General features: G+C 47.2%; 1 long non-coding RNA gene across 1 annotated transcript; it reads right to left on the minus strand.

Annotated features, from left to right (window-relative positions):
* Positions 1–13,747: 13,747 nt before the first annotated feature.
* Positions 13,748–18,352, minus strand: LOC128950031 (uncharacterized). The gene is made up of 3 exons (XR_008484300.1): positions 18,293–18,352; positions 17,949–18,056; positions 13,748–13,796 (listed from the first exon to the last, which is right to left on the minus strand). It is a non-coding gene; the product is annotated as an uncharacterized LOC128950031 (long non-coding RNA).
* Between the last annotated feature and the right edge of the window lie 523 nt (positions 18,353–18,875).

Raw genomic sequence — 18,875 nt, forward strand, 5'->3', positions numbered from 1 at the left:
AGCAGATGCTCAGGGGAAGTTTGCAAAGCAGGCACAGAAGGTTGGCAAAGCTCCTCTCCCAACTCAGGGCCCATCTCCAGGCAGCACCAGGAGCAGCCCCGTGGCACTGTCTGAGGGAGGGCAGCCTGGGGACAGAGCAGGGACGCAGAACTAAACCAGAGCTCAGAGGCAAGCACAGCTTTTAAACTCTTCCACCAAGTTTGGCTGCTGAGGTCTATTGGGCTTTTCTTTTTATTTTATTTTCCCCCTCACTGTTTTGGCAAATGAAGGAGTGCAATGGGAAAGCAAAACCTCCCATTTGACCCGCTGGGAGCTTTGCTCTCTTGAAACACCCAAGAGGTCAAGGTGCAGGGAATGTGTACTAGAGGTGAGGTTTCAGGGGCTTCAGGGTGGCACTGAGCGATGTCAAAGCTCTCCTAAAAGAGGATGCAATAAATCAGTTCTGAAAGCAGGGACTGGTCCAAGAAATGTCAGTTTTCTATATGGAAAGGAGAGATTCAAATGCTTTAAGTGAGGGGGAAAAAAAAACCCCAAAAATAAAAACAAAACAAACAAACAAACAAACCAAAAAAACAAACACAGAAAAAAACCAAAAAACCCCAAAAGAAACCAAAACAAAAAACCAAAAAAATCCCAAACAAACAAACAAAAAAGAAAAAAAAAAGAAAAAAAAAAAAAAACCAAGAAAAAAAACCCCAAAAAAACAAAAAACCAGTTTGCAATGAACTTCCTACTTATTTAAAGACCAATCCAAACTGCTTTTTTTGCTGGTATTTCAGGAATGAGCCCGACCAAAGGCACCTGGTCTGGTTTTACAGACTGAACCACTTTTGGAAAGGAATCAGGAGGGATTTGGACAAAAACAACGGAGGCCCAGACACGGAGGCTGCCCTGGGAGAGCGTCCCAGCTGTCTGCTCAGCCTCAAAGCTCTCATCATGTGCTTGAGGGGAGCCAGGGGGACCTGTTAGGGGTGGCTCAGCTCCGAGCTCAGGGCCAGCAGGGGAAATCCTGCTTTTCCTGGCTCCAGGGAAGCTGCAGACCCTGAGCAGGCAGGACAGGGGGATTGTGAGCAGCAAAAATGGGTGTTGGAACTCAGGAGAGCAGCTTGGCAGGGCCTGGATGGACAAAACACCTGCTGGTGGTGTTTGCAGTGGTGTCCGGGATAAAGCAGCCCTGCCCTCACCACCAGGCTGGCACTGCCCTGCCATGCCACAGGGATCCAGCACTGCCTCAAAGAAAACAAATCCTGGAGAGAAATGTGTGGGAAATACTCCCCAAATCCTCCCCCCTGCTCACAGAGAATCCAGCAGGGTTTGGGAGCTGCCAGACTGCAGCGCCTGCTCTCTGTGAATCAGTTCTGAGGGCCTGGCTTCTCAGGGTTGTCCTTCATTTAATCCCAGCATGGTTTTGGTTGGAAGGAAGCTCTGGGACACCTTCCACCATCCCAGGGTGCCCCAAGGCCCATCCAGCCTGGCCTTGGCATTGCCAGGATCCAGGGCAGCCTCTAGCAGGGCCTGCCCACCCTCTGATCACCTTCCTATCTCATCTAAATCTCACAAAACAAATTCTGGAAAGAAACGTGTGGGAAACGCTCCCCAAATCCTCCCCCCCTGCTCACAGAGAATCCAGCAGGGTCTGGGAGCTGCCAGACTGCAGGATCAGTTCTGAGGGCCTGGCTTCTCAGGGCTGTCCTTCATTGAATCCCAGCATGGTTTTGGTTGGAAGGAAGCTCTGGGACACCTCCCACCATCCCAGGGTGCCCCAAGGCCCATCCAGCCTGGCCTTGGCACTGCCAGCATCCAGGGCAGCCTCTACCAGGGCCTGCCCACCCTCTGATCACCTTCTTATCTCATCTAAACCTAAACCTCTCCTCTTGTATTTTAAAGCTGAACTACATTTATCTCTGGGCTCAGCAGCATCTCCAGCTCAGCCCTGGAGCTTTGTGCATTCCCCTGCAGTGAATTCACGCAGGTTTAAGCACAGGAGGGCTCTGATCTCCACACAGGGGCCTCCTGTTGCTGCCACGGAGCAGGAAAATGCCAAACATGGCTCATACCAATCCCACCTCTCACTAATCTGTTTTGTCAGCTCATCAGAATCTTGAAAGCAACCTTTAAGTGCTGGGAGGCATCCTGCTTTCTAATTAGGCTCACTCAGATTCTGTGGTTCAGTCGAGCCAACCTGGCTCGCTGCTGCAGCTCCAAACATGTGCGCTTGAAATCAGTTTTTCCACTCAGAAAAAGAGATAAGGCCCCCAGTTTCCTCCCCTCAGATAAGCTGAAGGAGAAAGGAACATGAAGTCATGTCCCTGCCACCCTAAATCAGTGTGGCTCTGTGTCCCATCTGCACAGTCCCAGCTGAGCTTTGCTGGCACCCAAAGCCGGAAATTGAAGCACAGGATACTCCAAGGGTGGAGAATAAAAGAATAAAAGAATCCAGGGATTTCTGAGCCATCAGAAAAGGTTTGATAAGCTACTGTTCACTGCCAGTGTTATTTGTGTTTTCAGGAGTGTCACGGTGTTCTCAGCACTCTGCAAACAGCAAACCAGGGCTCACAGACTTTTCCAACCAACTACAAAAGGCAAAAAAAAGCACAAAATTAAAAACTGGATTTTGTTCAAAATTTAAAACTGAATTTTGTTCAAAATTCAAAACTACATTTTGCAGTATTCTCAGCACTCTTCAAACAACAAGCCAGAGCTCACAGACTTTTCCAACCAACTATAAAATGCAAAAAAAGGCACAAAATTCAAAACTGACTCACTCTGCCTCATTATAAAGCCCTTCCTGATGCTTTGCACCAGCCATTTGCTTTCTATAAGGAAAAAAATTGATCTAATCCAATTTATTGAATCATTTCAGCCTTGCAACTCTGTAATTCCTGACACCAGGGCATTTCCATTTTGATCACCCCTAAAAGCATATGCAGAGCCTGAGGGATCAGGGATGCTCCTCAGAGCTCACAGGGCACTGACCTGGTGCAGAGGTGACACACAGCACTCCTGTCCCCTTGGAATTCAGCTTGAACCTTGGCAATCCCTCCCTGGCATTCCCTCCTTGGCCATGACATTCCCTTCTCACCCAGCTGCCAAAAAGGAGATCTGAAATGAAAATAATTAACATCAATCACTCACGGGTTTGTTGTTTGGTTGTTGTGTTTTTTTGGTTTTTTTTTTCCTGCTGAGCATCCAAACCCATATCTTAGATAAACAAACAGCACAAAGAGTTTGGCCCCAGCCAAACCCAGCCTCTAAACAGATCTGGGTGAGATGCTCTCTGTCAGGTGGAATTCTGTGAACTCATTCCCCTCAGCTGTGCTCATTATTCAGCCCCCCAAACCCAGACAGCTCCTGTGGACATGCCCTGAGGCTTGGACACATCTCACTTACCTTCAGGGACTGCCTGAGGAAGCTGAAGGTGAGGGGCATCCCCAGGGCACTGCCACAATGGCACAGGGGCTCCTGTGGGGCTGCATCTCTCAGCATTAGCCACGGTGCCTGAGGGCAAGGCAAACCCACTGCTGGGAGCCAGCCAGAGCCTCAGAGCAGCTTTTCCCTGGGCCTTTTCCCTTTCCCCAGCAGCATCCTGGCTGCTCTTGGCTCCCACCCCAGAGAGCAGCACCTGGGGAAGGTCCAGCCCTGCCCAGCTGGGAGGGCACAGCTCACCCACCCTCACACAGCCCATCCTCCCTTCCAGGAGAATTGCTGTCCATGTGGGGCTCAGGGGCAATTCAGCACTAAAATGCAGCTGGGTGAGAGCTGCAGAGCTCTGCCTTGCCTTTGCAGCTCTAATTTTGCAGAAAAGGGATTAATTAATGACTGGTGGACAAGGCCACAGCGCTTCCCTGGCAGCTCTGCTGTCACTATGGAGATCCTGCACTCCAGGGCTGGTGCCGCACATTGTCCTGGCAGGAGGATGCCCACACCCAGCCAGGATCCCACAACCCCCTTGTGGGAATCCACAGAATCAGAGGGGTTGGGGAAAGCTGCAAAAGGCAGCTCAGAGACAGCAGGACTGGGATTGGAGCTAAGCAGCAGCCGTGAGATTGGTCAGCAGAAAAATGATGAAAGGAGCAGAAAAGTAAGGACAAATAGAACAATGGTTTGTGTGTTAATGCTTGTCTAGAATAACTCCTTAAGCTGTAGAAAAGTATATTTAGTGAGATGTTAGGGAGTTTTAAGGTTAATAATGGAGCTCTGTGCATTGTGTTTGAAGGCTTACAAGCAGGTATTGTATTCTAAATAACAAGCATTGTTTAACCAAGGGTACGTGTGCTTATAGTGGTTGGATAGAACTACTGTCAATATAGAATATATACAATACAGATATAAATACTGTCAATGTGCTTTTGTTTTGAGTGATTGGCCAAAAAAAGTTGTCAAGTAATTTTTAACGTTAAGTTCAAGTGGTTTGCTGCCTGGGATGTGAGCTGCTGGCATCTTCCCATTGTCATAACCATGGAATGAGACTGATGCTGAAAAATAAAACAGCTTGAGACACCTTCCTAGCAGTCCTGTCCCATTGGTGATTTGTACATTGATTTTTCAGCAGAAAAATTATGTAAGAAGTAGAAAAGTAAGGACAAATAGAACAGTGATCTGTGTATTAAGGCTTGTCTAGAATAACTCCTAGTAGAAAAGTATAGCTAGAGAGATGTTAGGAAGTTTTGATAGTGGAGCTCTGTGCGTTGTTTTAAGGCTTACAAGTAGGTATTGTATCCAAAATAAGCAAGGCACCTTCCCAGCAGTCCTGTCCTGTTTGTGATTTGTACCCAGCCCCTGGCTGGTGACACCCCTGAGCTGTGGCAGCTCTGGTGGAGCTGCTCCAGGGTTCCCCCGGTGCCAGGGCAGCACAGAGCCCCATCCTGGCCTGCAGATGGTTCCCCCTCTCCTTTGGAGAGGCTGAATGACTTTTCAAACCTTTGATTCCTGATGTATTCACTTCAGGAGACACAAAAGTACAAAATCTCAGCATGGAGTGACTCCCTCTCTTGCTTTACTATTTTGTTGGGGTTTTTTATTTTCCTTCCCACACCCCCCCACCCCTTGTCTTTTCTTTTCTTCTCTCCCTGGACAGTTTTATAATTTTGGCCTGTGGCCAGAAAGTCTGTCCTGATTAGCCTGGGCTGGCTGTGAAACACCTGCAGCCCATTAGAGCAAGAGGAAGGAAAAAAAAATAAAAATCCCTTGTCATAGGTGAAGCAATGACCACTTCTTCTTTGTTTTAACACTAAAAGGACAGTCAGGAGGAGGAAAAATAAAATCCCTTGTCATAGGTGAAGCAATGACTGCTTCTTCTTTGTTTTAGCACTAAAAGGACAGTCAGGAGGAGGGAAATAAAAATCTCTTGTCATAGGTGAAGCAATGACCACTTCTTGCTTTGTTTTAACACTAAAAGGACAGTCAGGAGGAGAACCAAACAAACCCAAGGCTTTACCCCCTCACCTGCCACTGGGTCATTTTTGCCTGATAAGTGACTCCAGTAATTTGTTGTCACTTCACCCCGGTGAGATTTACAGGTTATTAAACATGATGTGCACTTGCTGCACATGAACGGTGCCCCCTGCACCTTATTTTATGTCTTTGTCAGGAGCTAACCAGGCACAAGGAGGAAGAAAATCCCCTCTGAGCAGGTTGGAGCTGCATTGGCTCCTTGAAATCCCTGCTGCCACCACTGCCAGGGCCAGCAGGGTGGCAGAGGGCTCAGGAGGGAACAGGAACCATCCCACAGCCCCAAAAATGTGACCAGGGCGCAGCAGAGATGCAGCAGTGGCACTCACGGTAGCACTGAAGCTCTTGGCTCTGGCACAGCACATTTTTTTAATAAACACAGAAATTGGCATGATCTGGGCACAGTGTGACACTGGGGACAGTCAGAGGTAACAGCTCTGAGCCCAGCTCACTGCACCCCTGCAGGACTCTCCACCTGGAGAGGAGCCCCAAAACCCCTTCCCAAGATGTGCCTGTACACCAGGACTCCTCCAAAGAGGGGCTTGGTGCCTGCTGAGGTGCGGCAGCAAAGAGATCAAAACATCCTCAGAGCCCTCCTGCTCAGCAGGGCCACGACCAAAACACACCTGGGATGGAGGGAACACCACGGTGAGACCTGAAAACACAGCTGGGATGGAGGGAACACCACGGTGAGACCTGAAAACACACCTGGGATGGAGGGAATACCACGGTGAGACCTGAAAACACACCTGGGATGGAGGGAACACCACAGTGAGAACTGAAAACACACCTGGGATGGAGGGAACACCACGGTGAGACCTGAAAACACACCTGGGATGGAGGGAACACCATGGTGAGACCTCAGAATAAACCTGGGGTGGAGGGAACGACACAGTGAGACCTGAAAACACACCTGGGGTGGAGGGAACACCACAGTGGGACCTGAAAACACAGCTGAGCTGAAGGAAAAGACACAGTGAGACTTCAGAACACATCTGGGATGGAGGGAACAGCAGAGTGAGATCTCAAAATAGACCTGGGATGGAGGGGAGGTCACAGGGAGACCTGAAAACACACCTGGTCTGAAGGAAACACCTGAGAGAGGCTTCAAAATTGACCTGGACTGAAGGAAAGACCACAGTGAGATCTCAAAATAGACCTGGGCTGAAGGAAACACCTCAGTCAGACCTGAAAACACACCTGGGATGAAGGGAACACCGCAGTGAGACCCCAGAACACACCTGGGCTGAAGGAAAGGTCACAGTGAGATGTCAAAGTGGACCTGAGCTGAAGGGAAGGTCACATTTACACCCCAGAACACACCTGGGGTGAAGAGAACACCACAGTGAGACCTGAAAACACACCTGGGCTGAACGGAACACTAGAGTGAGACCTCAGAATAGACCTGGGATGAAAGAAGGGTCACAATTACACCTCAGAACACACCTGGGCTGAAGGAAAGGCCACAGTGAGACCTCAGAACACACCTGGGAAGGAGGGAACACCACAATGAGACCTCAAAATAGACCTGGGATGAAGGAGAGGCTACAATTACACCTCATAACACACCTGGGATGAGGGGAACATCACAGTGACACCTCAGAACACACCTAGGATGAAGGGAACACCACAGTGAGACTCAAAACACATCTGGGCTGAAGGAAACACCACAGTCAGACCTCAAAATCGACCTAGGATGAAGGAAAGGCCACAATTACACCTCAGAACACACTTGGGGTGAAGGAAAGCCCACAGTGAGAGCTCCTGGGGCGGGGACACCTCTCTGAAAACCCGTGTGTGTCACAGGGACAGGAGTGAGGGCACAGCTAGAGATGCAAATCCTCCAGCCTGCTCCACACCTGAACAGTGACAACAAAGAGGGAGCCCAAAGGCAGCTCCGGGTTCTGCTGCTGGCAGCATCTCCAAGGGCTGGATGGCATTTCCATCCCCACGGCCCATCCAGCCAAAATGTCGAAAAAAACCCCCAGAGTTCCTCCCCAAACTTGCTGTGTTTTCATCAAAGCTCTTTATGTAGCTGCAAGGCACTGGAGACATTTACAGCTGAATTTTTTTAATTCTGCATTCAGTGGAGTTCAGCCATCAATAAAAAAAGAAAAGGGAAAAGAAAAATTTGTGACCCCAAGGGACTCTGTCAAATATTCCTGCTGCTGTCCTGGAGCATGGAAAAGCGAATCTGCTGCAGCACACAGGTCTGAGTATTTGCATTTTTAATAATTCAAGAGTTTAATTAGTATCATGCCCTTAATCAGAGGCTGAAAATACAGCTGAAGTCATCAGAGCTTAATTAGTTTTAAAAAAAATAAAAAATGATTCTGCAGTGAAAATGTCTCGACTAACATGGAGCTCTGTCCTCAGCTTTGGGCTTCAAATCAGCTTTTACCTGTTGCTCCTGATTATTTTAGCCCATCTCAGAAGCACTTAAAATCCTCAAATAAATCAGTTCTGTTTGTCCCTATGAACTCTTCCACAGCTTTCTTGAACTAGACTCAGGAAAAACAAAAACAAAAACAACCAAAAAACCAAACAAACAAAAAAACCCAAAAAACTCCAAAAAACACCACCAAAAAAACCCAACAAAACAAACCCCAAAAAAACCCCACCAAAATCAGTTGGAAGATAATAAATTAAATTAAGCCAGGTGTATCCCATAAGCTGCATGTGAAATTCCCCTCTGCAGGAGATAAAACATCCATGAGTGTCTCTGGATCTTCAGTCAGGTCAGTAGGAACACATTCCTGAGGGGGATCACTGGATGGGCAGAAAAATCCAAAAATCCCCTTTTAGCAGCAGGACTGGGAGCTCAGACTGGTCCCAGTGAAGCCTGGGAGGTTTTTAAGGGAATTATCCCAGTTTGGGATGAGCAAATCCAAAATCCAAAATCCAACCCCATCCCTTCCCTCCCTGCAGCTTGGTGGGGTTGTACAGGACATCCTGGATGGGCTTTCCCAACAATATTCCATTTAATTCTGGAATTCATCACTGTGGAGACTGCACACATCCCCAGGCTCCAACACGGATTAGTGAAATTCATGGAAATTAGGCCAAGCCCAGGCAATTAAATATGCTAATCCGGATGCAACTTGCAGTTCAGGAAGTCAGGCAGCCTCATGCCCTTCCACCTCTGATGTACTCAGAAAAAGGAAGCCAGAAAAAGTTCTCACCGTGCCAAAACTGTCCCCTGGCTCCGAGCATTAGTGAGAATTGCAGTAAATCCTTTTTTTTTTTTTGGCAGGAGGAGGGGGGATCCATTTTCCCTCAGTATTTTCCCTCAGTAATGATATCCCAGCTGCTGTTTCTTTCCCTCTGCAGCTCCTGAAGCTCTGGGGAACCTCCCAGCTCGCTGTGCCCTCAGGAATATCCCAAATAAATCGGTGAAACCCACTGGAAGGTGACAGCAATCACCAAATTCCATTTAGTAAGGAATTAGGAATCCAGTCGCTTATGTACCTGGGAAAGGTCTGTCTGGATCAGATTTAAAAAAATGGATTTTTTTGGGAGCACTGGGCCAGAGGAAGATTCTGGAAACTCAAGATGGAAAAATGGAAGTTGGTTTGTCCGCGAGGAAAATTTCCTGTAGCCCCAGCACAGTTTGATTTATTCCTGACACTCCTGGGGAATAATATATATATATATATATATATATATATATATATATATATGTGTATATGTGTATATACATATATGTGTATACATATATATATAATGGGTTTAAATTTTCGTATTTATTTATTTTATATATTAATTTTTATATTTAAATATAAATAAATATAAATTGGGTTTATAAATAGAAATCAATTTAAAATAAATACATTATAAATAAAATGCATATAAATAAATTGAAAATAAATACATTTTATTCTGTGTCCTCATTCCCTGCTCAGCTCCTGACCCAAGGAGCAGCATTTGGCCTGGATTTTCTGCTCCCTTTACCTGCACACAGGAATTTCCCCCTGCTCCTGAAGGTGTTTGGGGGCTTTGCTGCAGAGCAGAGGACGAGATGACAAACGAGCCAGCCCTCAGCACAGGAATGCAAGAGAGTCTCAGCTATTTTTAATTAAGAAGCGATGACAGCTGACTGAATTCCCTGACAGGAACGGCTCCCTGACCCAGACACCGTGGGCCACCCTCCTGTTGGAACCCAGGACAATCCTCTGGCTGCCCTGGAGGGCTCCAGACCCTGGAGGGGGCTCAGAGACCTTGGCATGGAGGCAAAACCACCTGAGCCTTTGATTTTAACCCATGGAAACAATTCCCAACTTTGTGTGGGCCACGAGAGTCTGAGTAGAATGATAGTGAATTTATCACAGGGTGAAAATGTTGAATTTTGGGGATTTTGGAATGGGGGTTCAGGAAGCAGGATGGAGGGATTTGGGTGGGAATTCCTCTGGCTGCCCTGGAGGGCTCCAGACCCTGGCAGGGACTGAAACCTTGGCAGGGAGGCAAAACCACCTGTGCTTCAATTTTAGCCCACGGGAACAATTCCCAACTTTTTGTGAGGAGTTACAAGCCACAAGAGTTTGAGTAGAATGGCAGTGAATTTATCACAGGGTGAAAATGTAGAGTTTTGGGGTTTTTAGAATGGGGGTTCAAGAGGCAAGATGGAGGAATCTGAGCAAGTCCTGTCCTCCTTTTTGTTCTTCTTGGCCTCCATCTTCTGCTGTGATGTTGGCACCTTTGGATTGGTTAAGAGTAGAAGCTCACTGTCTAACACGGGTGATAGGTGTTGGGAAGTTATGGTAAATAATGAACACGTAGTTTTTAGTATAAAAAGATAACACCAGTGTGCCTCAACCCGACCTGCCAGACAGACCTCAGCAGGTCAGAGAAAGAATGTCATAGATAAGAGAAAGTAACCTTGAAAACCAGAACTGAGGAATCCCAACTTCTCTGAGCGTGAGGCTGGAGAAAAAAACTTTTTAATACCTCAGGGGCCATTCCAACAACTCAAAACCTGAGACCCTCTGAAGGCGGGTTCCCATCAGTCCCAACGGTGGTGCTGTTATTTATAATATAAATCATAAATTTATCTGCACATCTGCACAGATGCAGGGCTCACCAAAGCCACCAGCCTGCAGACCCTGCCAGGAACGTGGCCAGGCTGAGCAGCAGGAGCAGGTGAGGGGAGGACAGCCAAGGTCACCCTGCTGGAAGCGCCAGTGCTCGTCTCTGAGAAATGTTCTGGAGGTTTGGACAAATTCAGCTGTTATTTTCATTTATTTTGGTTGGTGAAAGCAGTGGTGGTTTGAGCAGGGGAGAGGCACAGAGGCACAAAGAGCAATTCCTGCTGTAAGGCAGAGAAGGGACAAGGCAGGATGGGCTTTTCTCAGGGATGGGTTTTTGTCACCCACAGGTCACAGGGAGGGTTTAGCTGGGACTGACCAACGTGAGCTGGATTGTGAAGGGCAGGGATTCACCTGGCTTCATGCAAGGACTCCGTGGCAGAGATGGGAGCACAGCCCAGGTGTCCAGCTCGCCCTGGCACAAGAGGCTGGCACAAAAGTGGCACCAGACACCCCTGGGAAGGTGTCAAGAGGAAAACACCAACCACAAAGAGAGAAAATGAGACTCCCTTTTGTTCTCAGGGCTCTCACAGCAGCGAATCCAGCAGCTGATCTCTTTACCTGGAGCTCACTTGTCGGTTTTAGCAGGGAGATAAAGGAAAAGTTCCCTTCCAGCCTTTCCAGAGGGCCTCAGGGAGGAGGGATGAGGCAGCAAAGTCACCCAGATCACGTAGGAACTTGGCACGAGCGAGACAAATCCATTAAGGGCCATCATCAGGAACTTTCCAGGCTGGCTGCAGGCTGGGAGGGGGCAGAGCTGCTCGGTGCTGTTGCTAAGAGAGCCCCCCCAGCCCTGCTGTGCCAGCCCAATCCTCGGCTCCCTGCTCCCATTGGCTCCGCAGCCGCATCGAACCATCCTGACAGCTTCTCCTCCTCCTCCTCCTCCTCCTCACCCTGCTGCCTTCTGCCTATGGCCTATCACCAGGGGAGAGCCAGCCAGCCACGGAATCAATACTTTGTGCGTTTGCATTTGCATTCCAGCCCTGCCTGCCCGTGTCCCTGCATCCCCAGCCGTGCCCACGGAGAGCAGGGGTGCCAGGCTGGCACCTGCAGTGCCACAGCCAGCAGCACCCAAGGACCAGCAGCATCCTGACCGTGTTCACGGGGGTCTGAGGATGAGGGAAGAGATGAGGATCTGACTCCATGTTTCAGAAGGCCGATTTATTATTTTATGATATATATTATATTAAAACTACACTAAAAGGATAGAAGAAAAGGTTTCACCAGAAGGCTGGCTAAGAATAGAAAATGAAAGAATGATAACAAAGGTTTGTGTCTCAGACAGAGAGTCCGACCAGCTGGCTGTGATTGGCCATTAATTAGAAACAACCACATGAGACCAATCCCAGATGCACCTGTTGCATTCCACAGCAGCAGATAACCATTGTTTGCATTTTGTTCCTGAGGCCTCCCAGCTTCTCAGGAGGAAAAATCCTAAGGAAAGAATTTTTCATAAAAGATGTCTGTGACACTTCCAGGGCTCTGCTCAGAGCCAGCTTCCTCCCAGCAGCCTGGCTGAACTGGTGTCCCCAGTTTGGTGCTCACTGGACACCAGGGAAGTGTCACAGCACCGTGAGTGAAGCCCTCTGCAGTGAGATTTTAGGAAGTTTCTTGGTCTGAAGGGATCTGGAGGCCTTCTGGAGCAGGCAGAGAGTGTGGGAACACAACCCAAAGCCAGAAAGCTTCCCTGGTTGGATCAGGTGCTGCTTGGGCACATCCAGGCTGCGGAAATTTGGGAGCAGGGACATCCTGGTGGTGGGCAGTGAGACACAGCAGCACTGGGACAGCTCAGCAATACCGGTCAGGATTTGGGAGCAGGCACAGGGAAGGGACAGGGGAGTTGGGACAGGTTTCCATCACCCAACAAAACAGGCTGGGACTGACACTGGGCATCCAGGAAACACCAAACACCCAAATATTGTCCCTGGCTTTGGGACAAAGTGGGAGAAAGAGCTCACTGAGCGGTGACAGAGAGCTGGGGACCAGGACAGGGGTGAGGAGCTCACAAAGCAGAGCCAGGCAGCTGATGAGCTGTCCCCAGGCACGCTGGGACACCAGTGAGCAGCAGCCCTGTGGCTGTTTGCCTTCCCCACTCAGGTGAGTCACATCCGGACTGAGGAAGAAAAACTGGAGTTTCCTTTTCTGTCCAGGACAGCAAGAGGTCAATGAACCCAGCAGAGCCATCCGCAGTCCCCTAAATACCAGATTTTCCCAACCTGGACCTTCCCCTTTCTCTCTGCCACAGTTAGGCAGAGTTCTAACCCAGACTGTTGTAAAATAACACAAATTGTTGATCAGGACAGGAAAATCTCCTCAGAAAATTTCCACTGCTAAACCTATTTATTTGTGTCAGGGGTGGGGGTGGCTGGACACAAAACACCAGGTCAGTTTAAAAAAAAATAAAGTCTGACCTGAATAAAGCATTTTTATGAAATCCCCAGAGATGGTTCCTTTAATATGAGATGGAACTTGGAGTTGAAAGGAGGACAGAGAAGAAAAGAGCGCGCATAAAAGTCAGGTTCAAATCCCTGCTTGGCCTCACTCGGCAAAGAGCTCTGAATTAGGTCTGAAGTTACTTAAACAGCTTCAAATATTTTGGGTTCTCTCTGCAGTTCCTATGATCTGAGTTTCATCCTGAGGCAGAACAGCAAGAATGTTCTGAGCTCCCAAAACCGGCCACGACTTCGGACAAACGAATTAAACCCAGCTTCAAAACAAATCTAATTTTTTTTTTTTTAATTTTTGGAGTTTCTGCAGTGCGGAGATGTCTGCCCTGTGGTTCCTCCCAGTTGTGTGTGCTCAAACATGGAAGAGAATCAATGGGCTGGAAGGAGAGCTGCAGTTATTTTTCTATCTCTGCACCATGTGAGGCTCTCCCTGTTGCCTTGAAGAGAAGCATGAAATTAGGCAAAAGCCAGGGTGATAAAATGAACCCAAATAAGAACTTAAATTGAGTTAAACCTGTTGTAGCTACTCAAGACAAAGCCTCTGAATTCAGCTTTTCTGAGCAATAAAATCCTTTTAAATAAAATGAAAGCTCTCAGTGTAATTTTAGGGTAAATGTTCCTGTAGGAATCTTTTCCTGATGGAATCTTTTCCATCCCTGACATCCTGGCTCCAAATTCTTCTCCTTCCTGTTACTTCCTACAGGAACATTCACCTGGACATGTTAGGTTTGCTGTAGTTGGCAAAAAAAAATAAAAATTCAGATTCTTACCAGGAATATGGAAATATCCAGCAGAAGTCAGAGCTGGGATGGAGCACCTGCAGAAACAGCAAGGAGATGAAGATGAAGGTGAGGAATAATGTGATTAATATTGAGAATATCCAGCTGATATGATGGAAATCCCAACCCAGCAGAGGGAAAATCGTGCCCATGGCTGAGTTTCCCTTTTCAGGATGGATTTGCCTCCAGCCCAGCATTCCAGGATTCCTCTCCCCACCTGCCTGGCACAGCTGATGGAGAACAGGAGCCAAGAAACCTGAGAGCCATTCCTGAGCCAAGGACTGTTCCCAGCTCCCTTCTGCTTTCAGATTCCCCGTTCAAAAGATAAAACCCCCAAAATATTCATTTTCCCATCTCCCTTGTCTCAACAGCCATTGAAATATCAGCTGCCTTGGATTTTTTGTTCTAAGAAATGGTTTTCCATGTGCATTTTGGAATTTTTGACAGGAGAAACCAAGCCAGGGCTGCAGCCCTGAAGGGACCTGATCCCTCCCTGTCTGCTCCTGGTTTGCTCCCCAGCCCCATCCCATGGACACAATTCCTCAAGAAGCTGGGATGGGTAATAAAGCCAAACCACAGGAATTGTCCCCATCACTGCTCCGTTCCTCTGATGCCAAAATCTCTCCAAACTTCAATTTCATCTTGAAATAGTCCACAACAAGGTGCTATAATCCCATTTTGGTGTTATAAAGAGGTGCAGCAGAGTGCTAAGGATTGTTCCAGGCTATAAAAACAGCAGAAAAAAATAAAACCAAAGCCCTGATTCCTGATCCAGAGCCACTCCTCCATCCCAGTGGAAAACATTGTTCCCTAGGATGACTAAAAATGTTGGGATTTTCTGTGAAATCGAGTGGGATGCTTAAAATTTGAGGTGAAACACCCAGCCCAGCATGGGAAACTGTAAAAGGGGATAGAATATCCCAATTTCCTGAGCTCTGCTCCCATAAACAGCTTCACAACTTGTTTCCCACACAGGCACCTGGATTTGGGGCCAGGGAATAAGAGTTTGTACATGGTCCTGTTTTCCCTTTCCCTTTCCATCCATCCATGGCCAGAATGTAAAATCCATGCGCAGAAATATCCATGTGCATATCAAAGGTATTAAAATCAGAAGGGACTTTGATGTTGGACTCGAGAAAACGTTCATGACACCGCGCAGAGCTGTGGGAATGAGCTGCCTGCTCAGAAATCCAAGGGTTTGGAGGACAGACCTTTCCTCAAGGTGCTGCTTCCCACCCATCACCCACTCAGAAAAATGAATTTCCCATGGTTAAACCTTGGCCTCTTTTTTGGGCTTGTGCCACCCCATGAAACTGTCCCCATATCACCACAACAGCCCAGAATAATTAGAATTTTGGTAATTAGAGGCATATCTGGATGCCTTTGGTGCCAAACCAATTCTCCCACAAATGACCCTTAAAGCAAAATAAATCAAAAAAGAATAAGCAAGAAAAAACCAACTCTCTGCACTCATTTGTTTAGGATGACAGATCAACAAACACAGGCATCTTATTTATTTATTTTTTTTCCTTCACAAGCAGCTTTTTATATCTCCTGGCCCAAAATAGGCCCAGCCCCAGCTGCAGTGCCATGTCAAACAGTAATTACTCTATAAAAGGCTGACCAGATGGGGATATTGGTGGGCCAGAGGTGCAGAATTATTTTAGGATCACACAAATTTTCTCTGGGAGTGGTGAGAGGAGCTGTGGGCACGGTGGTGCACCTAAGAAACCAACAAACACCAGAGGGGGTTTTATTTTTCCTGCTTGCTCTAAGCCTCAGCACCTGGTGTGAAATGGCTTTCCCAAATTTCAGCTCAAGGGAAAAAAAAAAAAAATTTAAAATAGAAGTGAGATCTGTTTACTCCTCAAAAAGAGTCTTTGCTCTGTGACAGGTTTGGAATTCCTGCTGAACCTCACCAACACTTGTGGCAGAATGGAAGCAGAACCCTTGGGGTATTTCATTCTGCTGAGAGGAAACAAAAAATAATTAAAAAAAATAATAATAAATCAAGTCTCATAGAATTCCCAGAATAGTTGGAGGAGATCTCAAAGCTCATCCAGTTCCATGACAGGGACACCTTCCTCTACCCCTGGTTGTTCAGAGCTCCAGCCAGCTCAAGGATGCACTTGCTCCTGATTTTTTGGCAATATTTTGGCCATATTTTGACAATATTTAGGCTCCCTGAATCCCTCTTGCTGAGCTCCTGATTTCGGAGCCCCTAAATCCCAACTCCCTCAGACTTTCCGATGGAAGGAACCTGAATCCTGTTACCCTGTGGGAGGCTGGGGAATGTCTGTGGGGAATCCTAGACAGAGTCAGTGTTTGAGAGGGGCAGCGCTTGGTTCAGAAACTTGTTCCTGGGTTTTGGCGATATTTTGGCAATATTTTGACTGGAATCCTTCCTGCTGAGCCTAAGGGAGGAGGATCCCTAAATCCCGAGTCCCTCATCCCTCAGACCTTCAGGAACCTGAATCCTTCGCCTGCCTTGTGGGGAATCCTAGAGAGGGTCAGTGCCTGAGAGGGGCAGTGCTTGGTTCAGGAACTTGCTCCTGATTTTTGGCAATATTTTGGTAATATTTTGACAACATTTGGCAATATTTTGGCCATTTTTTGACACTCTTTAGGCTCCCTGAATCCTTCCTGCTGAGCCTAAAGTAGCAGGAACAGGAGCCCCTAAATCCCAACTCCCCCATCCCCTCAGACCTTCAGGAACCTGAATCCTGTCTCCTGCCTTGTGGGGAAGCCTAGAGAGGATCACTGTTTGAGAGGGGCAGTGCTTGGTTCAGGAACTTGCTCCTGATTTTTGGCAATATTTAGACAATATTTAGGCTCCCTGAATCCTTCCTGCTGAGTCTAAAGGAGCAGGAGCCCCTAAATCCCAACTCCCTCATCCCCTCAGACCTTCAGGAACCTGAATCCTGTGGGAAGATGGGGAATTTCTGGAGAATCCTAGCGAGGGTCAGTGTCTGAGAGGGGCAATGCTTGGTTCAGGAACTTGCTCCTGGTTTTTGGTCATATTTTGGCCATATTTGGACAATATTTGGCAATATTTTGATAATATATAGGCTCCCTGGATCCTTCCTGCTGAGCTCCTGATTTAGGAGCCCCTAAATCCCAAATCCCCCATCCCCTCAGACCTTCAGGAACCTGAATCCTGTCTCCTGCCTTGTGGGGAATCCTAGAGAGGATCACTGTTTGAGAGGGGCAGTGCTTGGTTCAGGAACTTGCTCCTGATTTTTGGCAATATTTCGGCAATATTTGGACAATATTTTGACAATATTTAGGCTCCCTGAATCCTTCCTGCTGAGTCTAAAGGAGCAGGAGCTCCTAAATCCCAACTCCCTCAGACCTGCAGGAACCTGAATCCTGTCACTCTGTGGGAGAATGGGGAATTTCTGGGGAATCCTAGAGAGGGCCAGTGTTTGAGAGGGGCAGTGCTCGGTTCAGAAACCCTGCAGGAATCAGTGGAACTTTTCCAGCTTCCAAAACATCCCTCCTCCTTCTGCCCCGGGCAAACAGGGCGAAAAAGGAAAGTGGTTTGGTGAGTAAGAACACGGCAAATTCAAAATAGAAGCAGAGGGGATTAAAGCAAATACCCAGAGTGTCCCAAGCTGTGTTTACTGCCCAAATCCTGTGGCAATTCCTGCCTTTTTCAGGGGGTTCTTCCTGTGTTGGAACTTTGGGATTTAACTTGGCCACTGCAGTTCCCAGGAGGGAAAAGCTTCTCAAAGCCATCCTCCAATCTCAGAGCCCAAGGCACCAAACTGCACATGGAATTTTGCTGGAAGGGCTGGGAGAAAGTGACAGCATCTGCCTGATGTGAAATTCCCGTCCTTAATTAGGGATTTCAAAAATAAATCCAGTTTTCTGAGCAGGATGGTGGGTGTCAAAAAAAAAAATAAAAGGAGGTTTTAATGATCTCAGTGAGAATCAAATTTTCCACTTAATATGTGTTTTTGCACCCAGGAATTTCATAGAATCATGGAATTATTTGAGCTGGAAGGGTCCTTAAAGATTACCCATTTCCCATCCCTTAAATTCAATTTAAAAAATTGTGGCAGCAGTGGGTTTGTGTGATAAAAATATTACACAAATAAATCTGAGTTTAAAAGTTCCTGAGCTCTGAATTCTCAGTTCAATTCCCAGCTGGCACCAGGAACAAAAGGCTGATGGATGGAACATCTCACCTGTACACAGCTCCTGCTCAGGCTGGTGGCCAGTGGGAAGGAGATGGGTTTGGGATGGCAGATTTTCTCTGTGCTTCTCAAAAAAGGCTTCACCAGCACTGGCAGACCCTGCAAAAGAAGGGAATTCATGGTTAAATTAGAAATTAACTCCAGATTTTCCTCAGCTACTGGAGAGCCCAGCTCTGGTCACGTGCTGGGAGTGGCCTCCATGTGAATATTTTCTTTATTTCTTTCCTCTTTGGATATCCCTGATTCTGCAACATTCCTCTGAATATAACTGAGGCAAGAACAACACAGAAATTGCAGGATAATTAAAGAAAATCATGGAGAATAAATCCACATACCCTGTGTTCCACAATGCTGGGGTTATTCTTTCTCCCTCAGTCTGCCACCAGCACTCGGCTACATGGGAGAAAAAGGGATTGAAATGAAATTAAATTACATTAAATACCATGTCGTGTTCACTATTAACACCTCCTGAACCTCTCACTCTGTGCCATAACCCAGATTTTAGGGACTATAAAGAACTGGCAGCAGGCTCAGACCTGGGCTAAGCTCTGAATTTAAACCCAAGCCATAAAAACAGCAACCAAAACCCCAAATTCTGTAAAAGTTACCCCGGCCCCAAACGCTCCTTGCAGACTTTAGAGGTGAGAGATGTGACAGATGGCTGCTCCTGATGCAGCACCTCTGTACAAATATTGTACTGTGCAAATATTCATCAGCTCATTCCTGCCACAACCGTGTCAGGTAAGATCATTAACACCACCCCTAATTTCCCTGATAAGTAGGCTGAGACAGGAGGGTGGAGAGCAATGTCTAAACTGAAGCAGTGAGTAACAAAGAGAGCTCTGAGCCATCCTCCCCTCTCAGAGTCCATGCAGGGCTTTTATTTTTTAATTATTTTCCCTGTTTAATTCAAAAAAT

Source organism: Melozone crissalis, unplaced genomic scaffold (assembly GCF_028551555.1).
Source record: "Melozone crissalis strain CALT ecotype California unplaced genomic scaffold, PUWL_Pcris_2 ptg000372l_1, whole genome shotgun sequence".
Taxonomy (NCBI): domain Eukaryota; kingdom Metazoa; phylum Chordata; class Aves; order Passeriformes; family Passerellidae; genus Melozone; species Melozone crissalis.